The following is a 21066-nucleotide window of genomic DNA, read 5'->3' as shown; positions in this document are numbered from 1 at the left end:
CCCAATTTTTTTATCCGGAAATTTTTAAGAGGCTATAACTCGTGTTTACAAGCTCAGAAAGTACCGATTTTTTTTTTCAAATTGATTATCTTTTCGAGACCTACGACTTGAAAAAAAAATTGTCGTGTTTGGAATTCGTGACCAAGAGATATGGTCATTCAAAGTTTGTACGGTAAAAAAAACTTTGACGTACAAAAACTCCTAGCCACGGGATCCAAATACGACAATTTTTTTTTTCAAATCGTAGTTCTCGGAAAGATGATCGATTTGAAAAAAAAAATTATCACTTTCTGAATTCGTAGACACGAGCTATAGCCGCTTAAAGTTTTCCGGAACAAAAAGTTGGGTATTTCGGGCAAAATTCGAAACTTCAAGGGCACCGCGTGCATTTTCCCTTTATTAAATAGGAGATATTCATATTTAACTTTTTATTAATTATTAACATGATTGACGCAAAAGGTAAATATTATTTGCGGAGTATAACGAAAAATCTAGTGTTTACGCATCATCGAGCGAGAAGATGGCATGTCTGGTGCTTGCTTGCACCGTGAAGGTATGATGACCGTTGTGGTGCTCTTGCTGGTGGATGACGCTAACTATCCAACTTGAAAAGAAAGTGGGAACGCAAGCCGTTAGGCGGCACGCCCAAGCATGCACGGTCCATACCTATTTTAGCGCGACATGAAATTGGCACGACTTAGCACGGTACACCACGTCATGGGTCGTGAGTCATGCCTGGACAGAAGTTTGAGATAGAAGATCATGCTTAGCCAGATACCCACCTGGGCACGACACACTTGCATTGGGTACACCTAAAATACAAATAAATAAGGCTGAAGTGGAGAAATTGGTAGGGAACGCTCAAGCACGACACGGCACGACACAACTTGTCTGAGCCGCCATTTGCATCTCACTAACACGACACGAAGCCCACTTTATTGTGTCTGGACCCTGTCATTTTCTCCTCTGGACAAGATAGGCTGGCACGAGACACGATCCACTTCCATCTCCAGACCCGACCTTTTGGTGGCTTGACTCCATTCAGTTATAGCATGTTTCTGAACTTTAACCCAAATGCAAATTCTCAAGTAAATCGCTATACAATATACGACGATTCTATAAAATCGCCATATTCAAACATCACACATTCTCATTTGTGACGGACAACATCCGTCACAAGTTTATGACGAGGGCATGTGGGAGAGAATTAAAAGAGGTTACAAGCTTGTGATTGTCACAAACAAGACGGACTGTTCAAACATTATACATGCATAAATGAGAAGTGTAAGACCCTGTTCTTTTTGGCTGTTTAGAGCTGAACTGAATGAGTTGAACTGAACTGAATTGAATAGAGCTGAATTGAACTAAGCTGAAATAATAATAAACTAATATTAAATATAATCATAATAATTAATAATAATTGCATAATAATAATAATAATAATAATAATAATAATAATAATAATAATAATAATAATAATAATGGGGTTCGTCCTATTGCTGTTGGTACGGTCTGGAGACGGCTTGTCTCTTAGGTTGGTGCTTCTATGGTTGGTCCGTCTATATCTTCTTATTTTGATGGGCTTCAGTTCGGGGTGGGTCTGTCCGGTGGAGGAGAGGCTATCTTGCATGCCTTGAACCGGCTCATTGAGAATCGGGGTGTAACGCCCCGAAAATCAAACAGGCAGCTCAAAATGGCTCTTTTAAATATAAGACAGCAGCGGAAAAAATAGGGCGTCACCGCCGTATTCCCCCTCCGGAGAATACAAGGCTTACAATAAAAATAAATAAACTATTAAAGCTTAAAACTAATACTCTATAATTATAAACTATACATCTTATAGGTCTTGTCTTCTACATGGAATCCTCACACTTGACCTTCCCGAATACTTGTAACTGAAAAAGAGTGAGAGTAACGGAATCAGCCAACCACAGGCTGAGTATGACTCCAGTTCCCTCCCCCGGCCTTATGTCATATTCTTTATTCAATAGAATTCTCCTTATTACCATATATTATCCAATTAACGTACCAAAATACGGCATTCCATGCCAGGAACCAACCCGGTATTCCAAAACATTATATGACTATCATACCAACAGGATATATATTCATATGACACTACTACCGGTATACCATTACTGAAGAGATATAGACATTACCTTTTTCTCATGGGCCAACGCCCTGGAGCCAACGTCTATAGTACCAACCTTGCTCCCTTGTATGGAGCCAACGCTCCCTTTTTAAAATGGGCCAACGCCCTGGAGCTAATGCTCCCTTTTTAAAATGGGCCAACGCCCTAGAGCTAATGCTCCCTTTTTACTATGGGCCAACTGTAACACCCCCATACTCCAAGTGCCTTACCAGGACCACTCAGGTATGAAGACATTACCATCTCGGTTACCCGAGGCAATGATAATCAAACAACAATAAAGAACCAACGTTTATTATAAATAGTTTAGTGAATAAATACAATCCTCAAAACCAAACCAAAGTACGATAGATTATTCAAACTGACTGTCTAACTGAAATGTAAATAAACTAAAGGCTACAGCGGAAGACTCCTATCATCATGTCGTGGCATCCCGGCCTATCCCAAGACTCATCTCAATACCGCTCAATATCCGCTCACCATCCCCGAATGGATCACCGCAGGTTTACAAAACAACACCGGGGTCAGTACTAATCACACAATCAATATAGACAACAATAACAAGATAAACAGACAGCTGAACTGTCACACACACACACACACACACACACACACACACACACACCACCAATTCCCATCATCTCAATCCTGACTGTCCACTGGACCAGCCTTGCCAGTGGGGGACCGCAGCCGTACCCACCAAATCCCCGCTCCACATAGTGAGCGATAACCCTGTCCATTAATGTGCACATCCCCTTCCGTGGCGGGTTCCACGAAGGGCGAAACTAGGGCGTGAAGTCACTCCCGCAAGTGACCCCACTCAGCCGAGAACGCATCTCGAGAACCAAACAACAATCACAACCAAAAACACAGTACAATCATTATATCAAACAACCAAGTACAACACATCACCAATATCCCATTATGGGACTAATACTGAGTAGGAAATCCTACCCGGAAAGCAAACTGTGATCGGACGGTATCAAATGTATCAAAAAGCCTCTTCTACGAACCCTCCTCCTATCATATAACACATAAAGGCTACACATCACACACTACACATAAAAACCCCCAATCTCTAAATTAGGGTTTAACCAAAACAAGGGAAAAACAATAAAAAGGGTACGTAGATCTTACCCTCGACGCAAGGAACCCAACGATACAAATTACGACAAGAACTGACCGTCTGAACTCCGGGAATTGCTAAGAATGCGATTAGGAAGATGAACTGGTTGCTTTCTCTCTTAAACAGGGTTTTAGGTTTTGTAAAAGTGATTTAAAACAATGACGACGATACTTAAATACCTTAATCGCATAATTAACAAAACCCGAGAAAATTCCCCGTAAAACCGGACACTCGATCGAGTACCCAAGGTACTCGATTGAGTACCCCCTTACTCGATCGAGTACCCCAGCTACTCGATCGAGTACCCAACAGTCGAAACTATTTTTTTTCGCAACTTACCCTTACTCGACAGAGTAAGGGCTACTCGATAGAGTACCCCAAGACTTATAAATACGGAGTATTACAGTCTTCCCTCCTTAAAAGGAACTTCGTCCCCGAAGTTCAAACCACTACTAACAAAGGTACTCCCACAACATTCCCGACTCAAAAGCCAAACAAAATACAACATAAGACATGATACTAACCCAACTCATCCCGACAAACATACCGATACTACATATAAAAGGTGTATAAAACTCTTAAAACTGCTCGCGATCATCTCCTACCCCCCTAAAAGAAACAAGGTTACGTCCCCGTAACCATACATACCTGATCAAAAAGGAAAGGGTAACGCTCTTTCATGATATCCTCTGCCTCCCATGTAGCTTCCTCAGTCTCGTGGTTAGACCAAAGGATCTTAAGCAAAACTGTTTCTCCACTCCTAGTCTTTCTAACCTTTCGGTCTAGAATCTGCTTAGGCACCTCCAGATATGATAAAGACTCATCTAGCTCTAAGCTCTATGCCTCCAACACATGTGACGGGTCACTCACATATTTTCCGCACTGCGATGCGATACATGAAACACATTATGCACTCTCTCTAACGCATTTGGTAAAGCCGACGATAAGCAACTTCCCCAACTCGCTCTAAGATCTCATAAGGCCCTATAAACTTCGGACTTAACTTGCCTTTCTTCCCAAATCTCATAACCCCACGCATAGGAGACACTTTCAGAAGAACCTTGTCCCCAACTTGAAACTCTATGTCCCGACGATGTAGATCTGCATAACTCTTTTGTCGATCCCGGGCTGCTCTCATCCGTTCCCCGATCATCTTAACTGTTCCACCATCTCATGCACCATCTCTGGTCCTAGAAACCCTTTCAAGCCTCAAGACTTGTCGTCCCAACAGATTGGACTCCTACATCTCCTCCCATACAAAGCCTCAAACGATGCCATACCTATACTTGGTGTGATAACCGTTATTGTAAGAAAATTCTATCAAGTCCAATCTCTGCTCCCGCCTACCACCAAAATCCATCACACAAGCTCGCAACATATCCTCAAGAGTCTTGATTGTTCTCTCGATCGCCCGTCTGTCGCAGGATGAAATGTTTGTACTCTTCTTCAAAGTTGTTCCCAACGATTCCTGCAACTCTTTCCAAAACCTCGATATAAACCTCGCATCTCTGTCAGACACTATGTCCTTAGGGACTCCATGTAACTTAAGCACGTTCTTTCGATAGGCCATAGCCAATTGTGCCTTAGTCCATATATCTTTCATTGGAACAAAGTGAGTGACTTGGTCGACGATCCACTATCACCCAAATCATGTTGTTACCTTGTTGACTCTTCGGCAAACCCACAATGAAATCCATGGAAATGGATTCCCACTTCCACTCAGGCACCTCTAAAGACTGAATCTTACCTTGTGGTCGTCTCTGTTCCCCTTTAACTCTCAGGCATGTCAAACAACGGGACACAAACTCATTTGTCTCTCTCTTCATCCAGGCCACCAAAACGTTTTCTTCAAATCCTTGTATAGCTTGTCTCCACCTGGATGAACTGAATATGGTGTGCAATGCGCCTCTGTCATGATTGTCTTTTTCAACTCCTCGTCATTAGGAACACACCACCTACCATCAAACCTCAAACTACCATCTCTATGAATAGAAAAGCGGGTCTTTGTCCCTTTCTCTACTCCGACTCTCCACTCCACTATCTTAGGATCCAAAGCCCGCTTATCCCGAATATCAACATAAAACTCCGGATGTACTTGTCATATCACCCATGGCATCTCCTTTCGCATCATATGTATCCCAAAGCTCGCTACCTCATCCTCACCTCATCAAAGATAGAGTGTACACAAGGAATGTACACTCTTCCTACTCAAAGCATCAACAACAACATTGGCCTTCCCTTCATGGTAGATGATTTCCATGTCGTAGTCGCCAATCAACTCCATCCACCTCCTCTGTCTCATGTTCAACTCCTTTTGCGTGAAGATGTACTTAAGACTCTTGTGATCAGAAAATACCTTAAAGATTGCTCCATAAAGGTAATGTCTCCAAATCTTGAGAGCAAACACCACTGCACCCAACTCCAGATCATGGGTAGGGTAGTTCTCCTCATAAGGCTTCAATTGCCTAGAAGCATAGGCAATCACTTTACCATTCTCCATCAACACACATCCCAACCCATTCTTCGAGGCATCTGTATAAACCTCAAAATTCTCGCTCCCTTCAGACAATGCTAGGACAGAGCGTGGTCAAACGCTCCTTTAATGTCCGGAACGCCGTCTCACAACTCTCATCCCAACGAAACCTGTTCTCTTTCCTCATCAACGCTGTCATCGGTCCTGGCTATCTTGGAGAAATCTTTCACGAACCGTCGTAGTATCCGGCTAAACCCAAGAAACTCCTAACCTCAAGAACATTCTTTGGTGCTTCCCACTTTGTCACCGCCTCAATCTTCGCCGGATCCACAGCTACCCCATCTTTAGAGATCACATGCCCCAGAAAAGCAACTTTCTCTAACCAGAACTCACACTTGGACAGCTTAGCATACAACTCATGATCCCTCAAAGTCTGCAACACGATCCTCAAATGCTCCTCATGCTCCTCCTTAGTCTTAGAGTAGACTAAGATATCATCGATAAATACCACTACAAACTGGTCTAAGAACTGTCTGAAGATTCTATTCATCAAATCCATAAACACTGCCGGCGCATTAGACAACCCAAACGGCATCACCACATACTCATAATGGCCATACCTTGATGTGAAAGCTGTCTTTGGTATGTCCACCTCTCTAATCTTCACCTGATGGTACCCCGACCTCAAATCAATCTTAGAAAAGACTGTTGCACCACTCAACTTATCAAACAGGTCATCTATCCTTGGCAAAGGATACTTGTTCTTTATCGTCACACGGTTCAGCTCCCTGTAATCTATACACAGCCTCAAGCTCCCATCTTTCTTCTTCACGAAAAGAACTGGTGCTCCCCAAGGCGATACACTTGGTCTAATGTATCCCTTCTCTATCAAATCATCCAACTGCTTCCTAAGCTCCTCCATCTCCTTAGGACCCATACGGTACGGTGCCTTAGAGATTGGCCCCGTCCCTGGCTTCAACTCAACGGTGAAGTCTATCTCCCTCTTCGGTGGCAACCCCGGAATCTCCTCTGGAAAAACATCTGCAAACTCTCCCACCACTGGTATCTCATCAACTGTCGGAATCTCTATCCGGTCATCTCTCACATGGCACAGGATCAAAGGACATCCCTTCCTCAGATAAGACTTCAATGTAACATTTCGCAATCAACTTAACTTTGGGTTTGACTAGAAACCCACGGTAAGACACACTAACACCCTTTGGACCTCTTAAGGACACTTTCTTTTGATGATGATCTATCTTAGCTTTATACTTTCCTAACCAATCCATCCCAACTATCATCTCAAAACCGTTAAAAGGAAACTCTAGCAAGTCTACAGGGAAATCAACTTGCCCAACTATCAAAGATACATCTCTAAACAACCTCCCACACGATACAGACTCACCCGAAGGTATGAAAACTTGCTCACTAACAGATTCATATACTCTCAAACCCAACTGTTTAACATGACTCGAAGACACAAACGACTGAGAAGCCCCCGAATCGAACAAAACAAAGGTAGGAATACCATTAACAAGGAATGTACCGGTGATAACATGCGCATCTTCCTCAGCTGCTTTCTTCTCCATCATGAATAACTTGCCATCGGTCTTCCGCCCACCTCCCCGGACAAGATCTTTGGGCGATGCGGTCGGCTTAGCACCCGACCCTTGATTGTTGTTGTTGTTCGTCGGTGTTTTTTGATAAGAATTACCGCCGTTGCGGTTGCCTCCACTGTAACTCGACTTCCCCGGTTTGGCCATGTTTCAATGGCCCGTTGCTCGCGAAGCTCTGTGCGAGGTCTCTCGAAAAGATCCGGTGCACTCGTGCACTCATGTCTCTTGTGGCCTACACCACCACAACCATAGCAGTTCACTCCCCAACTATTACTCACACTCCCACGGCCACGCCCAAAGGAAGCCCCAAAGATCGAACCCGACCTTAAGAAAACCCCTTTGATCGATTGTGGTTGCCTTTCTTGTAATTAGATTGGCCACCACCCTCGCTCTCGGACTTCCTCTTCTCACCACCGGACCTCTCCGAGCCATTTCCACCAACCTCTCGGCTCTCCTCCCCCTCTCATAAGCTTCCTTAACATCGGTAAGGATTCCCACGGGTAACTTATCCATAATCGTGGTAGTCAACCCTCTTTCAAACCTCAATGTCGGGTTCTCTCACTCAAACCCATATCCTCAAAGATACCTGGACTTCTCATTGAATTGGTCTCGTAGTACTCGGCCACCGACATCTCGTGGTCATCTTAAACTTATCAAACTCTTCCCTCAACTTACTCCTTACATGCTCCGCTACGAACTCCTTCCTCACGACCCCCTACGAAACTCCTCCCAAGGTATAGCGGGTAAGCCTTGGTTGGTGTATATCTCCTTAGCACTCACCTTCACTGAATCCCACCACTTGTCGCCGCCTCCCTCGGATAGAACGCACTGTTCCACCCTCATCTCATCAGACGGTGAACCAAATCTAAGATGTTCTCCATCTCTCTCACCCAACTATCAAGCTGATTAGGCTCCCCAACTCCCTTGTACTCTTTCGGGTTAAACCTCGCAATATAGAGGCTGATTTTAGAATGACCAACCTCCTTCTCCTTATTCTTATCCTTGTCCTCATTCACTCTCTTCAGGGTCTCAGTAAGAGCATCCTGGTGCTCTAACATCTTAACGATGTCATCCACGGTCATAAGCTCAGCTCTCGCATACAAAGCAGTTCTCTTGGGCGGCATCTTGAAGCTATATAAGAAAGGGTAAACATAAACACACGTACTAAACCTCAAAACACGAAAACACGATGCCCAGAACCCACTCGATCGAGTTCCCAAACACACTCGATCGAGTAACGGGCTACTCGATCGAGTGCCCCACGTACTCGATCGAGTACCCAAACTTCAGACCCAAACAGACCTTCTGATCTCTTACCTACTCGATCGAGTATCTAGGCTACTCGATCGAGTGACCCCCTACTCGATCGAGTACCCCTAGTTACTCGATCGAGTGCCCCAAAACTCGATTCTGGACTCAAAATCGCCAAAAACCCACCCGATCGAGTCAGTCTCACTCGATCGAGTAACACTAATTCGTAAGAGCTACCCGCATGTTACGTCATATGCTAACATGCTAAACTTTATAAATCACATTATATCATAATAAGTACACTACGCATCTTTTCTACTATCTACGAAACCATTTCATCATATTATTAAATGCCACATTGTAAATCATCCAACATGTTTTAATTTCATCAACAAATTTCCTCATACCACCATTTTCTTTCACATGCCCAACTTTCTACTTCAACATCCAACAACTAACACATTCTATCACATTCGTAAACAAGTTAACCAAACACACATACGACTCGACAAACACTTCCCCCATGTGACCGGTTCAAAGTTGTAGGGAGACCCCTGCGACTTTAGGACGTCTCCCAAGCCTTTGCACTAGCTCCCACAACTTTTACCCCGCGTTCATTTTAATTGACTCCCTATGTTCATTAAGTTCATTGGTTACAGGTTTCAGGATCGTCGCTCTGATACCATTTGTAACACCCCCATACTCCAAGTGCCTTACCAGGACCACTCAGGTATGAAGACATTACCATCTCGGTTACCCGAGGCAATGATAATCAAACAACAATAAAGAACCAACGTTTATTATAAATAGTTTAGTGAATAAATACAATCCTCAAAACCAAACCAAAGTACGATACATTATTCAAACCGACGATGTCTAATCGAAATGTAAATAAACTAAAGGCTACAGCGGAAGACTCCTATCATCATGTCGTGGCATCCCAAACTATCCCAAGACTCATCTCAATACCGCTCAATATCGCTCACCATCCCCGAATGGATCACCGCAGGTTTACAAAACAACACCGGGGTCAGTACTAATCACACAATCAATATAGACAACAATAACAAGATAAACAGACAGCTGAACTGTCACACACACACACACACCACCAATTCCCAGCCAGTGGGGGACCGCAGCCGTACCCACCAAATCCCCGCTCCACATAGTGAGCGATAACCCTGTCCATTAATGTGCACATCCCCTTCCGTGGCGGGTTCCACGAAGGGCGAAACTAGGGCGTGAAGTCACTCCCGCAAGTGACCCCACTCAGCCGAGAACGCATCTCGAGAACCAAACAACAATCACAACCAAAAACACAGTACAATCATTATATCAAACAACCAAGTACAACACATCACCAATATCCCATTATGGGACTAATACTGAGTAGGAAATCCTACCTGGAAAGCACAACAGTCAGACGGTATCAACAATTTGTATCAAAAAGCCTCTTCTACGAACCCTCCTCCTATCATATAACACATAAAGGCTACACATCACACACTACACATAAAAACCCCCAATCTCTAAATTAGGGTTTAACCAAAACAAGGGAAAAACAATAAAAAGGGTACGTAGATCTTACCCTCGACGCAAGGAACCCAACGATACAAATTACGACAAGAACTCGACCGTCGAACTCCGGAATTGCTAAGAATGCGATTAGGAAGATGAATGGTTGCTTTCTCTCTTAAACAGGGTTTTAGGTTTTGTAAAAGTGATTTAAAACAATGACGACGATACTTAAATACCTTAATCGCATAATTAACAAAACCCGAGAAAATTCCCCGTAAAACCGGACACTCGATCGAGTACCCAAGGTACTCGATCGAGTACCCCCTTACTCGATCGAGTACCCCAGCTACTCGATCGAGTACCCAACAGGTCAGAAACTATTTTATTTCGCAACTTACCCTTACTCGACAGAGTAAGGGCTACTCGATAGAGTACCCCAAGACTTATAAATACGGAGTATTACACCAACGCCCTGGAGCCAACGTCTATAATACCAACGTTGCTCCCTTGTAAGGAGCCAACGCTCCTACTGTGTACACAGTTTTTATTCCCTGTAATGTCATCTCAAACCAATAATCGTATCCCGAATGCTACAATTGGCCAATTATGCAATATGACAACAGTAACCTTATCACAGTAATATACTTATAAGACGATAACCTATATAACATGTGAGCAGTACAACAATCACAAGATAAAATTAACAATACAACTAATATAACGGATTATTTCTAATCTCTTATTTCAAGGTAAATAAAGGTAAATAATTACTTATATCGATAAAAGGTCTCGAAATTATACCTTATTGTACCCGTTGTATTGTGTTATTAAAGATGTAATAACTCGTGGCTCACTGATTTTGCAATTTCCCTCATCTGAGCTCCCTCCTCTCACTTTTCATTCATGGTTCACCTATTCTTCATTCCCAGGCATTTTAATTTGCTTGCCTCTTGGGATATTGGTGTCCACATACTAATCTTGGTGAGTCACTAGGTAGGCTACGTGTGTTTGGGTAAGTTTTTTCCTTTTTTTTTCTTTTTCTATTTTTTTCTTTTCATAATTATCTAATAGAGTAGTAAAAATCGTAAAGGGTCCGACTCATATACTCTTAGACAAAATTACTAAAATGGAGCCGTCTTCATATATACAGAAAAAATATACGAGTTTAGTCTATAAAGTCTCTAATGGTCATATTAATATATATATCTTAAAATTAATTTTATTCGGGGTATTACACGGGGGGCTCAGGTGGGGCTTTCTATGTTGCTGGTTGATTTCCAGAATGCGTTCAACCTTATTGATCGTTCGACCATGCTTCAGGAGGTCCGCCGTCGTTGCCCGGCTCTCTCCCGTTGGGTGGAGTTTTGTTATTCCAGCCCGACCCGCCTTTTTTTATGGGGAGCACTGCTTGTGGTCTTGTCAGGGTGTTCAGCAGGGTGATCCATTGGGCCCTTTGCTTTTCGTTTTGGTTTGGCATCCGTTAGTTTGCAAGATCCGGGACACTTTTGACCTCACTTTGCAGGCGTGGTACTTAGATGATGGCACCATCGTGGGTGATACTTTGGAGGTGGGGAAGGTCTTGGATTTGATTATGGTGGATGGCCCTCTTTTTGGATTGCATCTTAATGTCTCCAAGACGGAGGTCTTTTGGCCTGTTGAGGATCCTCGGAGTCGACTTCCTGGGGTATTCCCCCCTTCTATTTCTCGGCCATCGCGTTGTGTTACTGTTTTAGGTGGACCTATCAGTGCTTGTTCTGATTTTAGCAGTGAGATTGTGGCGACGAGAGTAACCAAGACCATTGAGCTAATGAATTTGGTTGGGAGGATTGAGGACCCGCAATGTGAGTTGCTTCTTCTTCGAGCTTGTACAGGTATTTCCAAGCTTTATTTCTCACTTCGTACTTGCTCCCCTAGTGTTTTTGGGTCTATCCATCTTCCTTTTGATGCCGCTCTGCGTTCTAGCTTGGAACGTATTGTCACCGCGTCAGGGCCGGGTTTTGGGGATTGGCAGTGGCGCCTTGCTACATTCCCTTTTCGGCTTGGTGGTCTTGGTGTCTATGCGGCGGGAGATGTTTTATTTTATGTTTTTATTGCGTCCCGCTTGCAGTCTGCTGGTTTGCAGGCTAAGCTCCTCGGCCCTTCTGGTATTGTAGCTGCTGGCCCTGCTTTTGATGATACGCGCAGTGTGTTTTTCGTGACTACAGGATCTCGGTGTTTTAGGTAACCCTAGTGAAATTGGTGCCCCCAAACTTATGAAGAAATTGCGGACATTTATTTGGCGACGGTTCTTCTGCCGCCTCGTAGTCATTTTCTCTTTGACGCCACGCCAGATTGCTTTATGGCAGTCTCAGCAGGGTTCTCACTCCTCTGATTAATTGCGTGCGGTTCCTATCTCGGGGTTGGGTCAGACTATGAACGGGAGGACTTACCGTTGTGTGTTGGAGTATCGTTTGGGTGTTCCGTTATTCACGGTATCTAGGCCCTGTCCGGCTTGGTCTCGGGTTTTTGCTGATGATGTTTTTGGGGACCACGCTGTTTCTTGTACTGGTACTGTGGGCGTTAAACATCGGCATAACCTTGCCCGGGACACTCTTTTCGACATCTGCTATAGATCTGGTATTACTGCGGGAAAGGAGGTTGATATCGGTTTGGTTGATGGACATGGTGGCTCTCTTCGTCCTGCGGATTTATTGCTTTATTCTTGGTACATGGGGCGTGATGTGTGCGTTGACTTGACAGGTTCTTCTCCTTTGACTCAGACTGGGATGGCGGATTTTGTGTCTGGCCGGTTTGTCGCTGATGCTGCTCAGCGAAAGTGTGCTAAGTATGGGGATTTGTGCGCGGTGGCGGGTTACGGTTTCCTTCCTTTCTCTTTCTCTTCACTTGGGGAGCTGGGTTCGGATGCTGTTGCCTTGCTCAAGCGGATCCAGAAATTCTCGGTATCTCAGGATGCGGGGGCTCGGGTGGCCGCTTACATTTTTACTAGACTTAGCTTTGCTATTGCTAAGGGTGTGGGAGCCCAGATTGTATCTCGGCTCCCCATCAATTTCATGTAAACTTTTATTTTTCTTTTAATGAAAGTTGCGCGCATCCTTCTATAAAATAATAATAATAATAATAATAATAATAATAATAATAATAATAATAATAATAATAATAATAATAATAATAATAATAATAATAATAATAATAATAATAATAATAATAATAATAACAACAACAACAACAATAATAATCGCCGTCGTCGTCGTCATCATCATCATATAATATTTATTATTATTATAAGAAGAAAAACAATATTAATAATAATATTAATACTAGTAATAATTTTACTAATTTGAGTGATTAACTAGGTAGCTATCACGAACCACGGCTCGCCACCAATCCTAATTAGGTGAAATAATAGAGCACCGATTTGCTAGATTGTTGTTCAAAGTTTAGCCGTGTATCATCCTAATTTGAGTGATTAGGTAGCTACCATGAACCACCAACAATCTTTAATTTAATTATTTAAATAAATAAAAATCAACAGACCCTAATTTCATCTTTAATAAACAAATAAAATGTAACGCCCCGAAAAACCAGCAGGTAGCTCAAAATAGCTCTTTTATTTAACAATAAACAACAGCGGAATTACAAGGGCGTCACCGCCGTATTCCCCCTTCGGAGAATACAAGGCTAAACAATTAAAATAAATAAGCTATTAAAGCTAAAAACTAGAAACTCTATTTACTAATTATACATCTTATACTTCTACATGGAATTCCTCACACTTGACCTTCCCCGGTACCTGTACCTGAAAAAGAGTGAAAGTAACGGAATCAGCCAACCACAGGCTGAGTATGACTCCAGTTCCCTCCACCGGCCTTATGTCATATTCTTTATTCAATAGAATTCTTCTTATTACCATATATTATCCAACTAACTTACCAAAATACGGCATTCCATGCCAGGAACCAACCCGGTATCCCAAAAACATTATATGACTACCATACCAACAAGATATATATTCATATGACACTAATGCCGGTATACCATTATTGAATTTGAGAAACATTATGGAGATTAACACTCACCCAGGTCTAAGACCCACCTCCATGTACACAGAAACAGAATAATTTCACTCGGGCCAACGCTCCTTAGTTCTCATGGGCCAACGCCCCTTTCTTTATATATATATTTGGAGTACTCCCGGAGCCAACGCCCCCTTCTGTGTACACAGGTTACGACATAATGTCACCTCAAACCAATAATCGTATCCCGAATGCTACAATTGGTCAATTATACAATATAACAGAAGTACCCTTATTACAGTCATATATTCATAAGACGATGACTAATATAACATGTGAGCAGTATAACAATCATAAGACGAAAATTAACAATAAAACCAACATAACGGATTATTTCTAATCTCTTATTTCAAGGTAAATAAAGGTAAATAATTACTTATATCGACAAAGGGTCCCAAAATCATACCTTATTATACCCGTTATATTGTATTATTGAAAATGTAATAACTCGTGGCTCACTGATTTTACGATATCCGTCTTTTTCCTCATCTGAGCTCCCTTCTCTCATTTTTTTTCTTTCTCGGTTTCACATATCCTTCACCCAAAGCAATTTCTACTTTTTTTGCCTCTTGGGGTATGTATACGCATATTCATACACAAAATCTCATAGAAGACGGCGATATCCGTCACAAGCTTGTGACGGATACCGTTTCCTCTCACAAAATACCCATCATGAGGTAAGTGGAAAGCACATGGGGGTGCCCCACCTTGTCCCCTCTCCCTTTTTGTGAGAGGTCTTCAGCTTGTGACGGAATTAGCCCGTCACAAGCAAGACGCTTTGATATTCATATTTCATGGGGTGTCCACAACAATTTTTTGGTGAGTTATCAATTAGGTAAGCTACGTGTGTTTTTTTCCATTTTTCTTTTTTTTTTCTTTTTCTTTTTCATAATTATCTAATAAAGTAGTAAAACCGAATGTCGTAACAAGTCCCGATAAATATACTCTTATACAAAAATACTAAAATAGAGCCGTCTTCATGTATACAGAAAAATATACAAGCTTAGTCTATAAAGTTTCTAATGGTCCTATTATTATATATATCTTAAAATTAATTTTATTCGGGGTATTACATTCTACCCTCCTTAAAATAAGTTTCGTCCCGAAACTTGAAAATAGAAACATAGAAAAGTTGAAACTTGGAATATACAACAATAAATTTTCAAAATTTACCAAAAACGAACTTTGAACTAGTTAAAAATTTTCGAAATATGTAAAACAGTTTGAGTATCAAAATTTCGAAACCATGGATGGAAACAACACCAATTTGAAATGAGCGGAAAGACATGGAGTAGAAATCCGAAAGGTATAAAATCTCGAAACTTGGCTAAACTATGTCTTACTCAAAACTTTAAAAAGTTATTAGAATATAACAAAAGTCTTTCAATCATATTTATAAAATGATTAAAAAGCGTATGTCTTATATAATGGAAGGCACGAATTCCCGTCGCGAACAAAAATTCGAGTAATCCAATTCAAAGACAACTCATTCATGCGTTAGTTAGTGCTGAACCGGTTATTAGATGCCTCTAATAACAAGTCATAACATCTCACCAACCACATAAAATTAAAATAAAATTGAAAAATTCACTTTCAAATTCTTAGTAAAAGTAAACTATTTTTTTTTTTTTTTATACATACAACCAAAAATTTTGAAAATAAAACTTATAACTTTAACAAGTTAGAAATTTTCGTAATAGGTGAAACAGTTTGATTATAAATACTTTAAAATCACAAAAACAACACCAAAATTAATGAAAGGAAAGGCAAAAAGTAGAGGTAAAATGTCTCGAAACTTGCTCAACGTTCTTACTAAAACAAATATATCCTTATAATAATTAAATATGGGATTTTATATAATATACAACATGCGTGCATAATATGATGGAAATGTAAAGGACCAATACAAGTAGAACATCAACATGATCAACATGAAACAACATGTATGTATACGATCTTGAAATAAATGAGTTGATTGCATAACAACACAAAGATATTATCTACCCCACTCTCAGTTAGTCGGTTTCTATGTGTGTGATAAAAAAATTATACTAGATCCAAGAATCTACTCCCCCGCTAGGCGTATGGCCGAAGGCTCAACACGCGGTTGCAGGGTTGCTCTGATACCAATCTGTAACGCCCCGAAAAAACAGCAGGTAGCTCAAAATAGCTCTTTTATTTAACAATAAACAACAGCGGAATTACAAGGGCGTCACCGCCGTATTCCCCCTTCGGAGAATACAAGGCTAAACAATTAAAATAAATAAGCTATTAAAGCTAAAAACTAGTAACTCTATTTACTAATTATACATCTTATACTTCTACATGGAATTCCTCACACTTGACCTTCCCCGGTACCTGTACCTGAAAAAGAGTGAAAGTAACGGAATCAGCCAACCATAGGCTGAGTATGACTCCAGTTCCCTCCACCGGCCTTATGTCATATTCTTTATTCAATAGAATTCTCCTTATTACCATATATTATCCAACTAACTTACCAAAATACGGCATTCCATGCCAGGAACCAACCCGGTATCCCAAAAACATTATATGACTACCATACCAACAGGATATATATTCATATGACACTAATGCCGGTATACCATTATTGAATTTTGAGAAACATTATGGAGATTAACACTCACCCAGGTCTAAGACCCACCTCCATGTACACAGGAACAGAATAATTTCACTCGGGCCAACGCTCCTTAGTTCTCATGGGCCAATGCCCCTTTCTTTATATATATATTTGGAGTACTCCCGGAGCCAACGCCCCCTTCTGTGTACACAGGTTACGACATAATGTCACCTCAAACCAATAATCGTATCCCGAATGCTACAATTGGTCAATTATGCAATATAACAGAAGTACCCTTATTACAGTCATATATTCATAAGACGATAACTAATATAACATTTGAGCAGTATAACAATCATAAGACGAAAATTAACAATAAAACCAACATAACGGATTATTTCTAATCTCTTATTTCAAGGTAAATAAAGGTAAATAATTACTTATATCGACAAAGGGTCCCAAAATCATACCTAATACCCGTTATATTGTATTATTGAAAATGTAATAACTCGTGGCTCACTGATTTTACGATATCCGTCTTTTTCCTCATCTGAGCTCCCTTCTCTCATTTTTTTTCTTTCTCGGTTTCACATATCCTTCACCCAAGCAATTTCTACTTTTGTTGCCTCTTGGGGTATGTATACGCATATTCATATTTCATGGGGTGTCCACAACAATTTTTTGGTGAGTCATCAATTAGGTAAGCTACGTGTGTTTTTTTCCATTTTTCTTTTTTTTTTCTTTTTCTTTTTCATAATTATCTAATAAAGTAGTAAAACCGAATGTCGTAACAAGTCCCGATAAATATACTCTTATACAAAAATACTAAAATGGAGCCGTCTTCATGTATACAGAAAAATATACAAGCTTAGTCTATAAAGTTTCTAATGGTCCTATTATTATATATATCTTAAAATTAATTTTATTCGGGGTATTACATAAAATTTGATTAATTAATTAATTAAAACTCAACAAATAATATTAATAACTGATAAACAAGTAAATTAATTTATTAATTGGTAAAATTAGAATTCATCTTTTAAGTTTTAAGTCATTCGAGCAATTAAACTAAGTTTTAAGGAAAATGTTGATTTAAGAGTTCATTTGGTTCAATATTAGGTGAAAGGGTACAAAATAGAACGTTTATGAAAAAGTGTATGTGAAAGAGTAAAGTTCGTATATGAAAAAATAATTTGGTATTAATAATAGTAATATTAAAATTAACATTAACAATGTTATTAATAATATTAATATTAATATTAATAATAATAGTAGTAATAGTAGTAATTATATTAATATGAATATTATTGATTTTAAGAACCATAATACTTATTACAATAACAATGATGAGGATGCTTAAGTAATAATAGATCAATAATAATAATAATAATAATAAATAAATAATACTCCCTCCATTCAACCTCACACTACACATTTCTATTTTGTATACTATTTACAAGTGGACATTCAATTTCGATTTTATCTCGATATATAAGTGAAAATATATTCATGTGAAATCTTATTTGATTTGTTGTTAGGAGTACATTAATAATATCTAACTTTTATAATTTTTGCAATTACGTAGCTAAATATATTTACCGCGTAAAACACACGTCGGCAAACGTGAAAAAGCAAACATGTTGAATTTAGTAGTGTGGAGTTGAATGGATGGAGTATTAATATATTAATAAAAACTATTAAGTTTAAGATAAGCAGAATTGAAATAAGTTGAATTTAGTGGAGTTGAACCGAACTGAGTTGAACTGAATAAAACTGAACTAAACTAAACTAAATTAAACTGAACTAAATTGAGTTAGACTGGACTAAATTAAACTAAACTGAATTAAATAAAGTGAAGCTGAAATGAAATAAGTTGAAAATAAGTGAAAAACAGCATGGCCACAAAAAAGCGATCGCACAATTGTATTGGAAGTACACTATTGAGCAGCTTTGGTTCTTTAATTTTTGCAGGACATTCACAGGTCCATTTTCCTCAGAGTTGGCAGGAACCAAATGAAATCCAAATAATTACAGTTGTACACAGTACTCCCTACAGTATATTTTAACACAGTTTTCGAGGACAAATGTTCTAGAACAAACCTCCAACTAACTTGTACATCGTCACTTGTGGGTCAGCATTACGTCATCACTACGGTACTAACTTGAAGATTCTACTACTCTTTCACCATGATTCCTTAGACTTCTCAAAATAGAAAGCCTACTTTCTATTGTTGTAATCATGATTGTAATATAAATAGTTATTATAATGGTTGTTCTAATTTGTATCCTAAGAATACATATTAATAATCTAAATGTGGAAAGATTTACAAGATTATCTCATCAGATATTTATGTATAAACTCATTTATTTTCCATAACTAATGAAAATATCTTGAGAACCTTTTCACATTTAAGTTATTAATGTGTGTCTTAAGGTACACGTTAGAAAAATCGTTATTTTAATACTTCATATATTTTACCTGCGTGGATGGTTAAGAGTTAGATCATATTCTTTTAGACTTAATTTCAGCTCAGTTCACTTCAGTTCAGCTCTATTCAACTCAGTTCAGTTCAATTCAACTCCATTAAGTTTAGTTTAGTCCAGCTTCATTTTTAGTTAACTTTCTTCAACTGAAACGAACAGAGTCTTATAACTAATGGTGGAATGATGGTTGTGTTTGGATTAGGCAAGTTTCTTCATTATCCTCTTGCCATTTTAAAACTTCATATTCAATTCCCTCTTATTTTTTGTGTTTTTTTTTCCATATTGTTAGGTACAACTGCACAAATGATATAACCGTTTTCCAACTCTTCGGAAAAAAAAAGTAAAAATAATTGATTTGCACCTTGTAAATGGAAAAGGGGTTGAAAAGTCAACAAAATCTATAAAATTATATTAAAAGGGTAACCTGAAAAGGCCACGTAGACAAAGCCACATATGCGAAGAAAAAGCCACGCGTGCATTACGAATGCCACATCTATAAATCTATATAATCTATACTATATAGTTAAAAGACAACTTTGTACATTTATTTTTTTGCCATGTAGGATTATCATAATTAAATTCTATTAATTTATATTGTTAATATTAAGGCTACTTTAATAAATTTATTAAAATTCATTATAAGGTTTAGTAATATTTTTTTATGTGGAAACCATAAGATCATGATTTAAATTATAAAAATAAATTAAGAATTTAGTCTCATCATTTAAATCATTCAATTTGTTCATCTAACTCCTCTTTAATCATAAATATAGTAGCTAAAAGGTCTTATATAATAAATAAAAAATCTAATAATTTGGATTATAAAGCTACTAATATCTACAAATTTATAAATATAATTAAAAGGAAAACCAAAATATCTATCATCATCAATATGTCATATTTTAACTATATAGTTAAAAGGCAACTTAATACATTTAATTTTTTGCCATGTAGGATTATCATAATTAAATTCTATTAATTTATATTGTTAATATTAAGGCTATTTTAATAAATTTATTAAAACTCATTATAAGGTTTAGTAATATTTATTTTTATGTGGAAACCATAAGGTCATGATTTAAATTATAAAAATAAATTAAAAATTTACTCTCATCATTTAAATCATTCATTTTGTTCATCTAACTCCTCCTTAACCATAAAGACAGTAGCTAAAAGGTCTGATATGTAGTAAATAAAAAATATAATAATTTGGATTATAAAGCTACTAATATCTACAAATTTATAAATATAATTAAAAGGAAAACCAAAATATCTATCATCATCAATATGTCATATTTTTTTTTTTTGATGACGAGGAGGTTGGATCCTCCCCGGATACAATATGTCATATTTTAATTACATATACAAGATAACTTTTTAAACGACTTTCATGCAAGGTGGAGTTTGTGAGAAAAAAAAATTAATAATAATAATAATAATCAATACTATATATTAAATCCAGAAACCAAGGGACTTCAATGTAATTAAAGAAAGTTATACAAATTAATTATACTATATAGTTTTAAATCACTAGCACCGTGTGATGGACCCGATTAAGGGATCTCAATGCAAATATTATATAGTTTGGGTTAAAATTAAATTATATAGAAACTTGGTAATTTTCCTAAACATTTGTAAGAGACTAAAACATGGTGGTCAATTTTCTTAAAATAAAATAATTAATTAAGATGGTCAATTTCCTTAAAATAAAATAATTAATTAAGATGGTCAATTTCAAGGAGACTAAAAGAAAGAAGATGCTTGGTAATTTTCCTAAATATTTATAGAAGACTAGAAG

The sequence above is a fragment of the Silene latifolia genome, chromosome 10 (genome assembly GCF_048544455.1).
Source record: "Silene latifolia isolate original U9 population chromosome 10, ASM4854445v1, whole genome shotgun sequence".
Taxonomy (NCBI): domain Eukaryota; kingdom Viridiplantae; phylum Streptophyta; class Magnoliopsida; order Caryophyllales; family Caryophyllaceae; genus Silene; species Silene latifolia.
Note: the sequence above shows the minus strand (reverse complement) of the source record.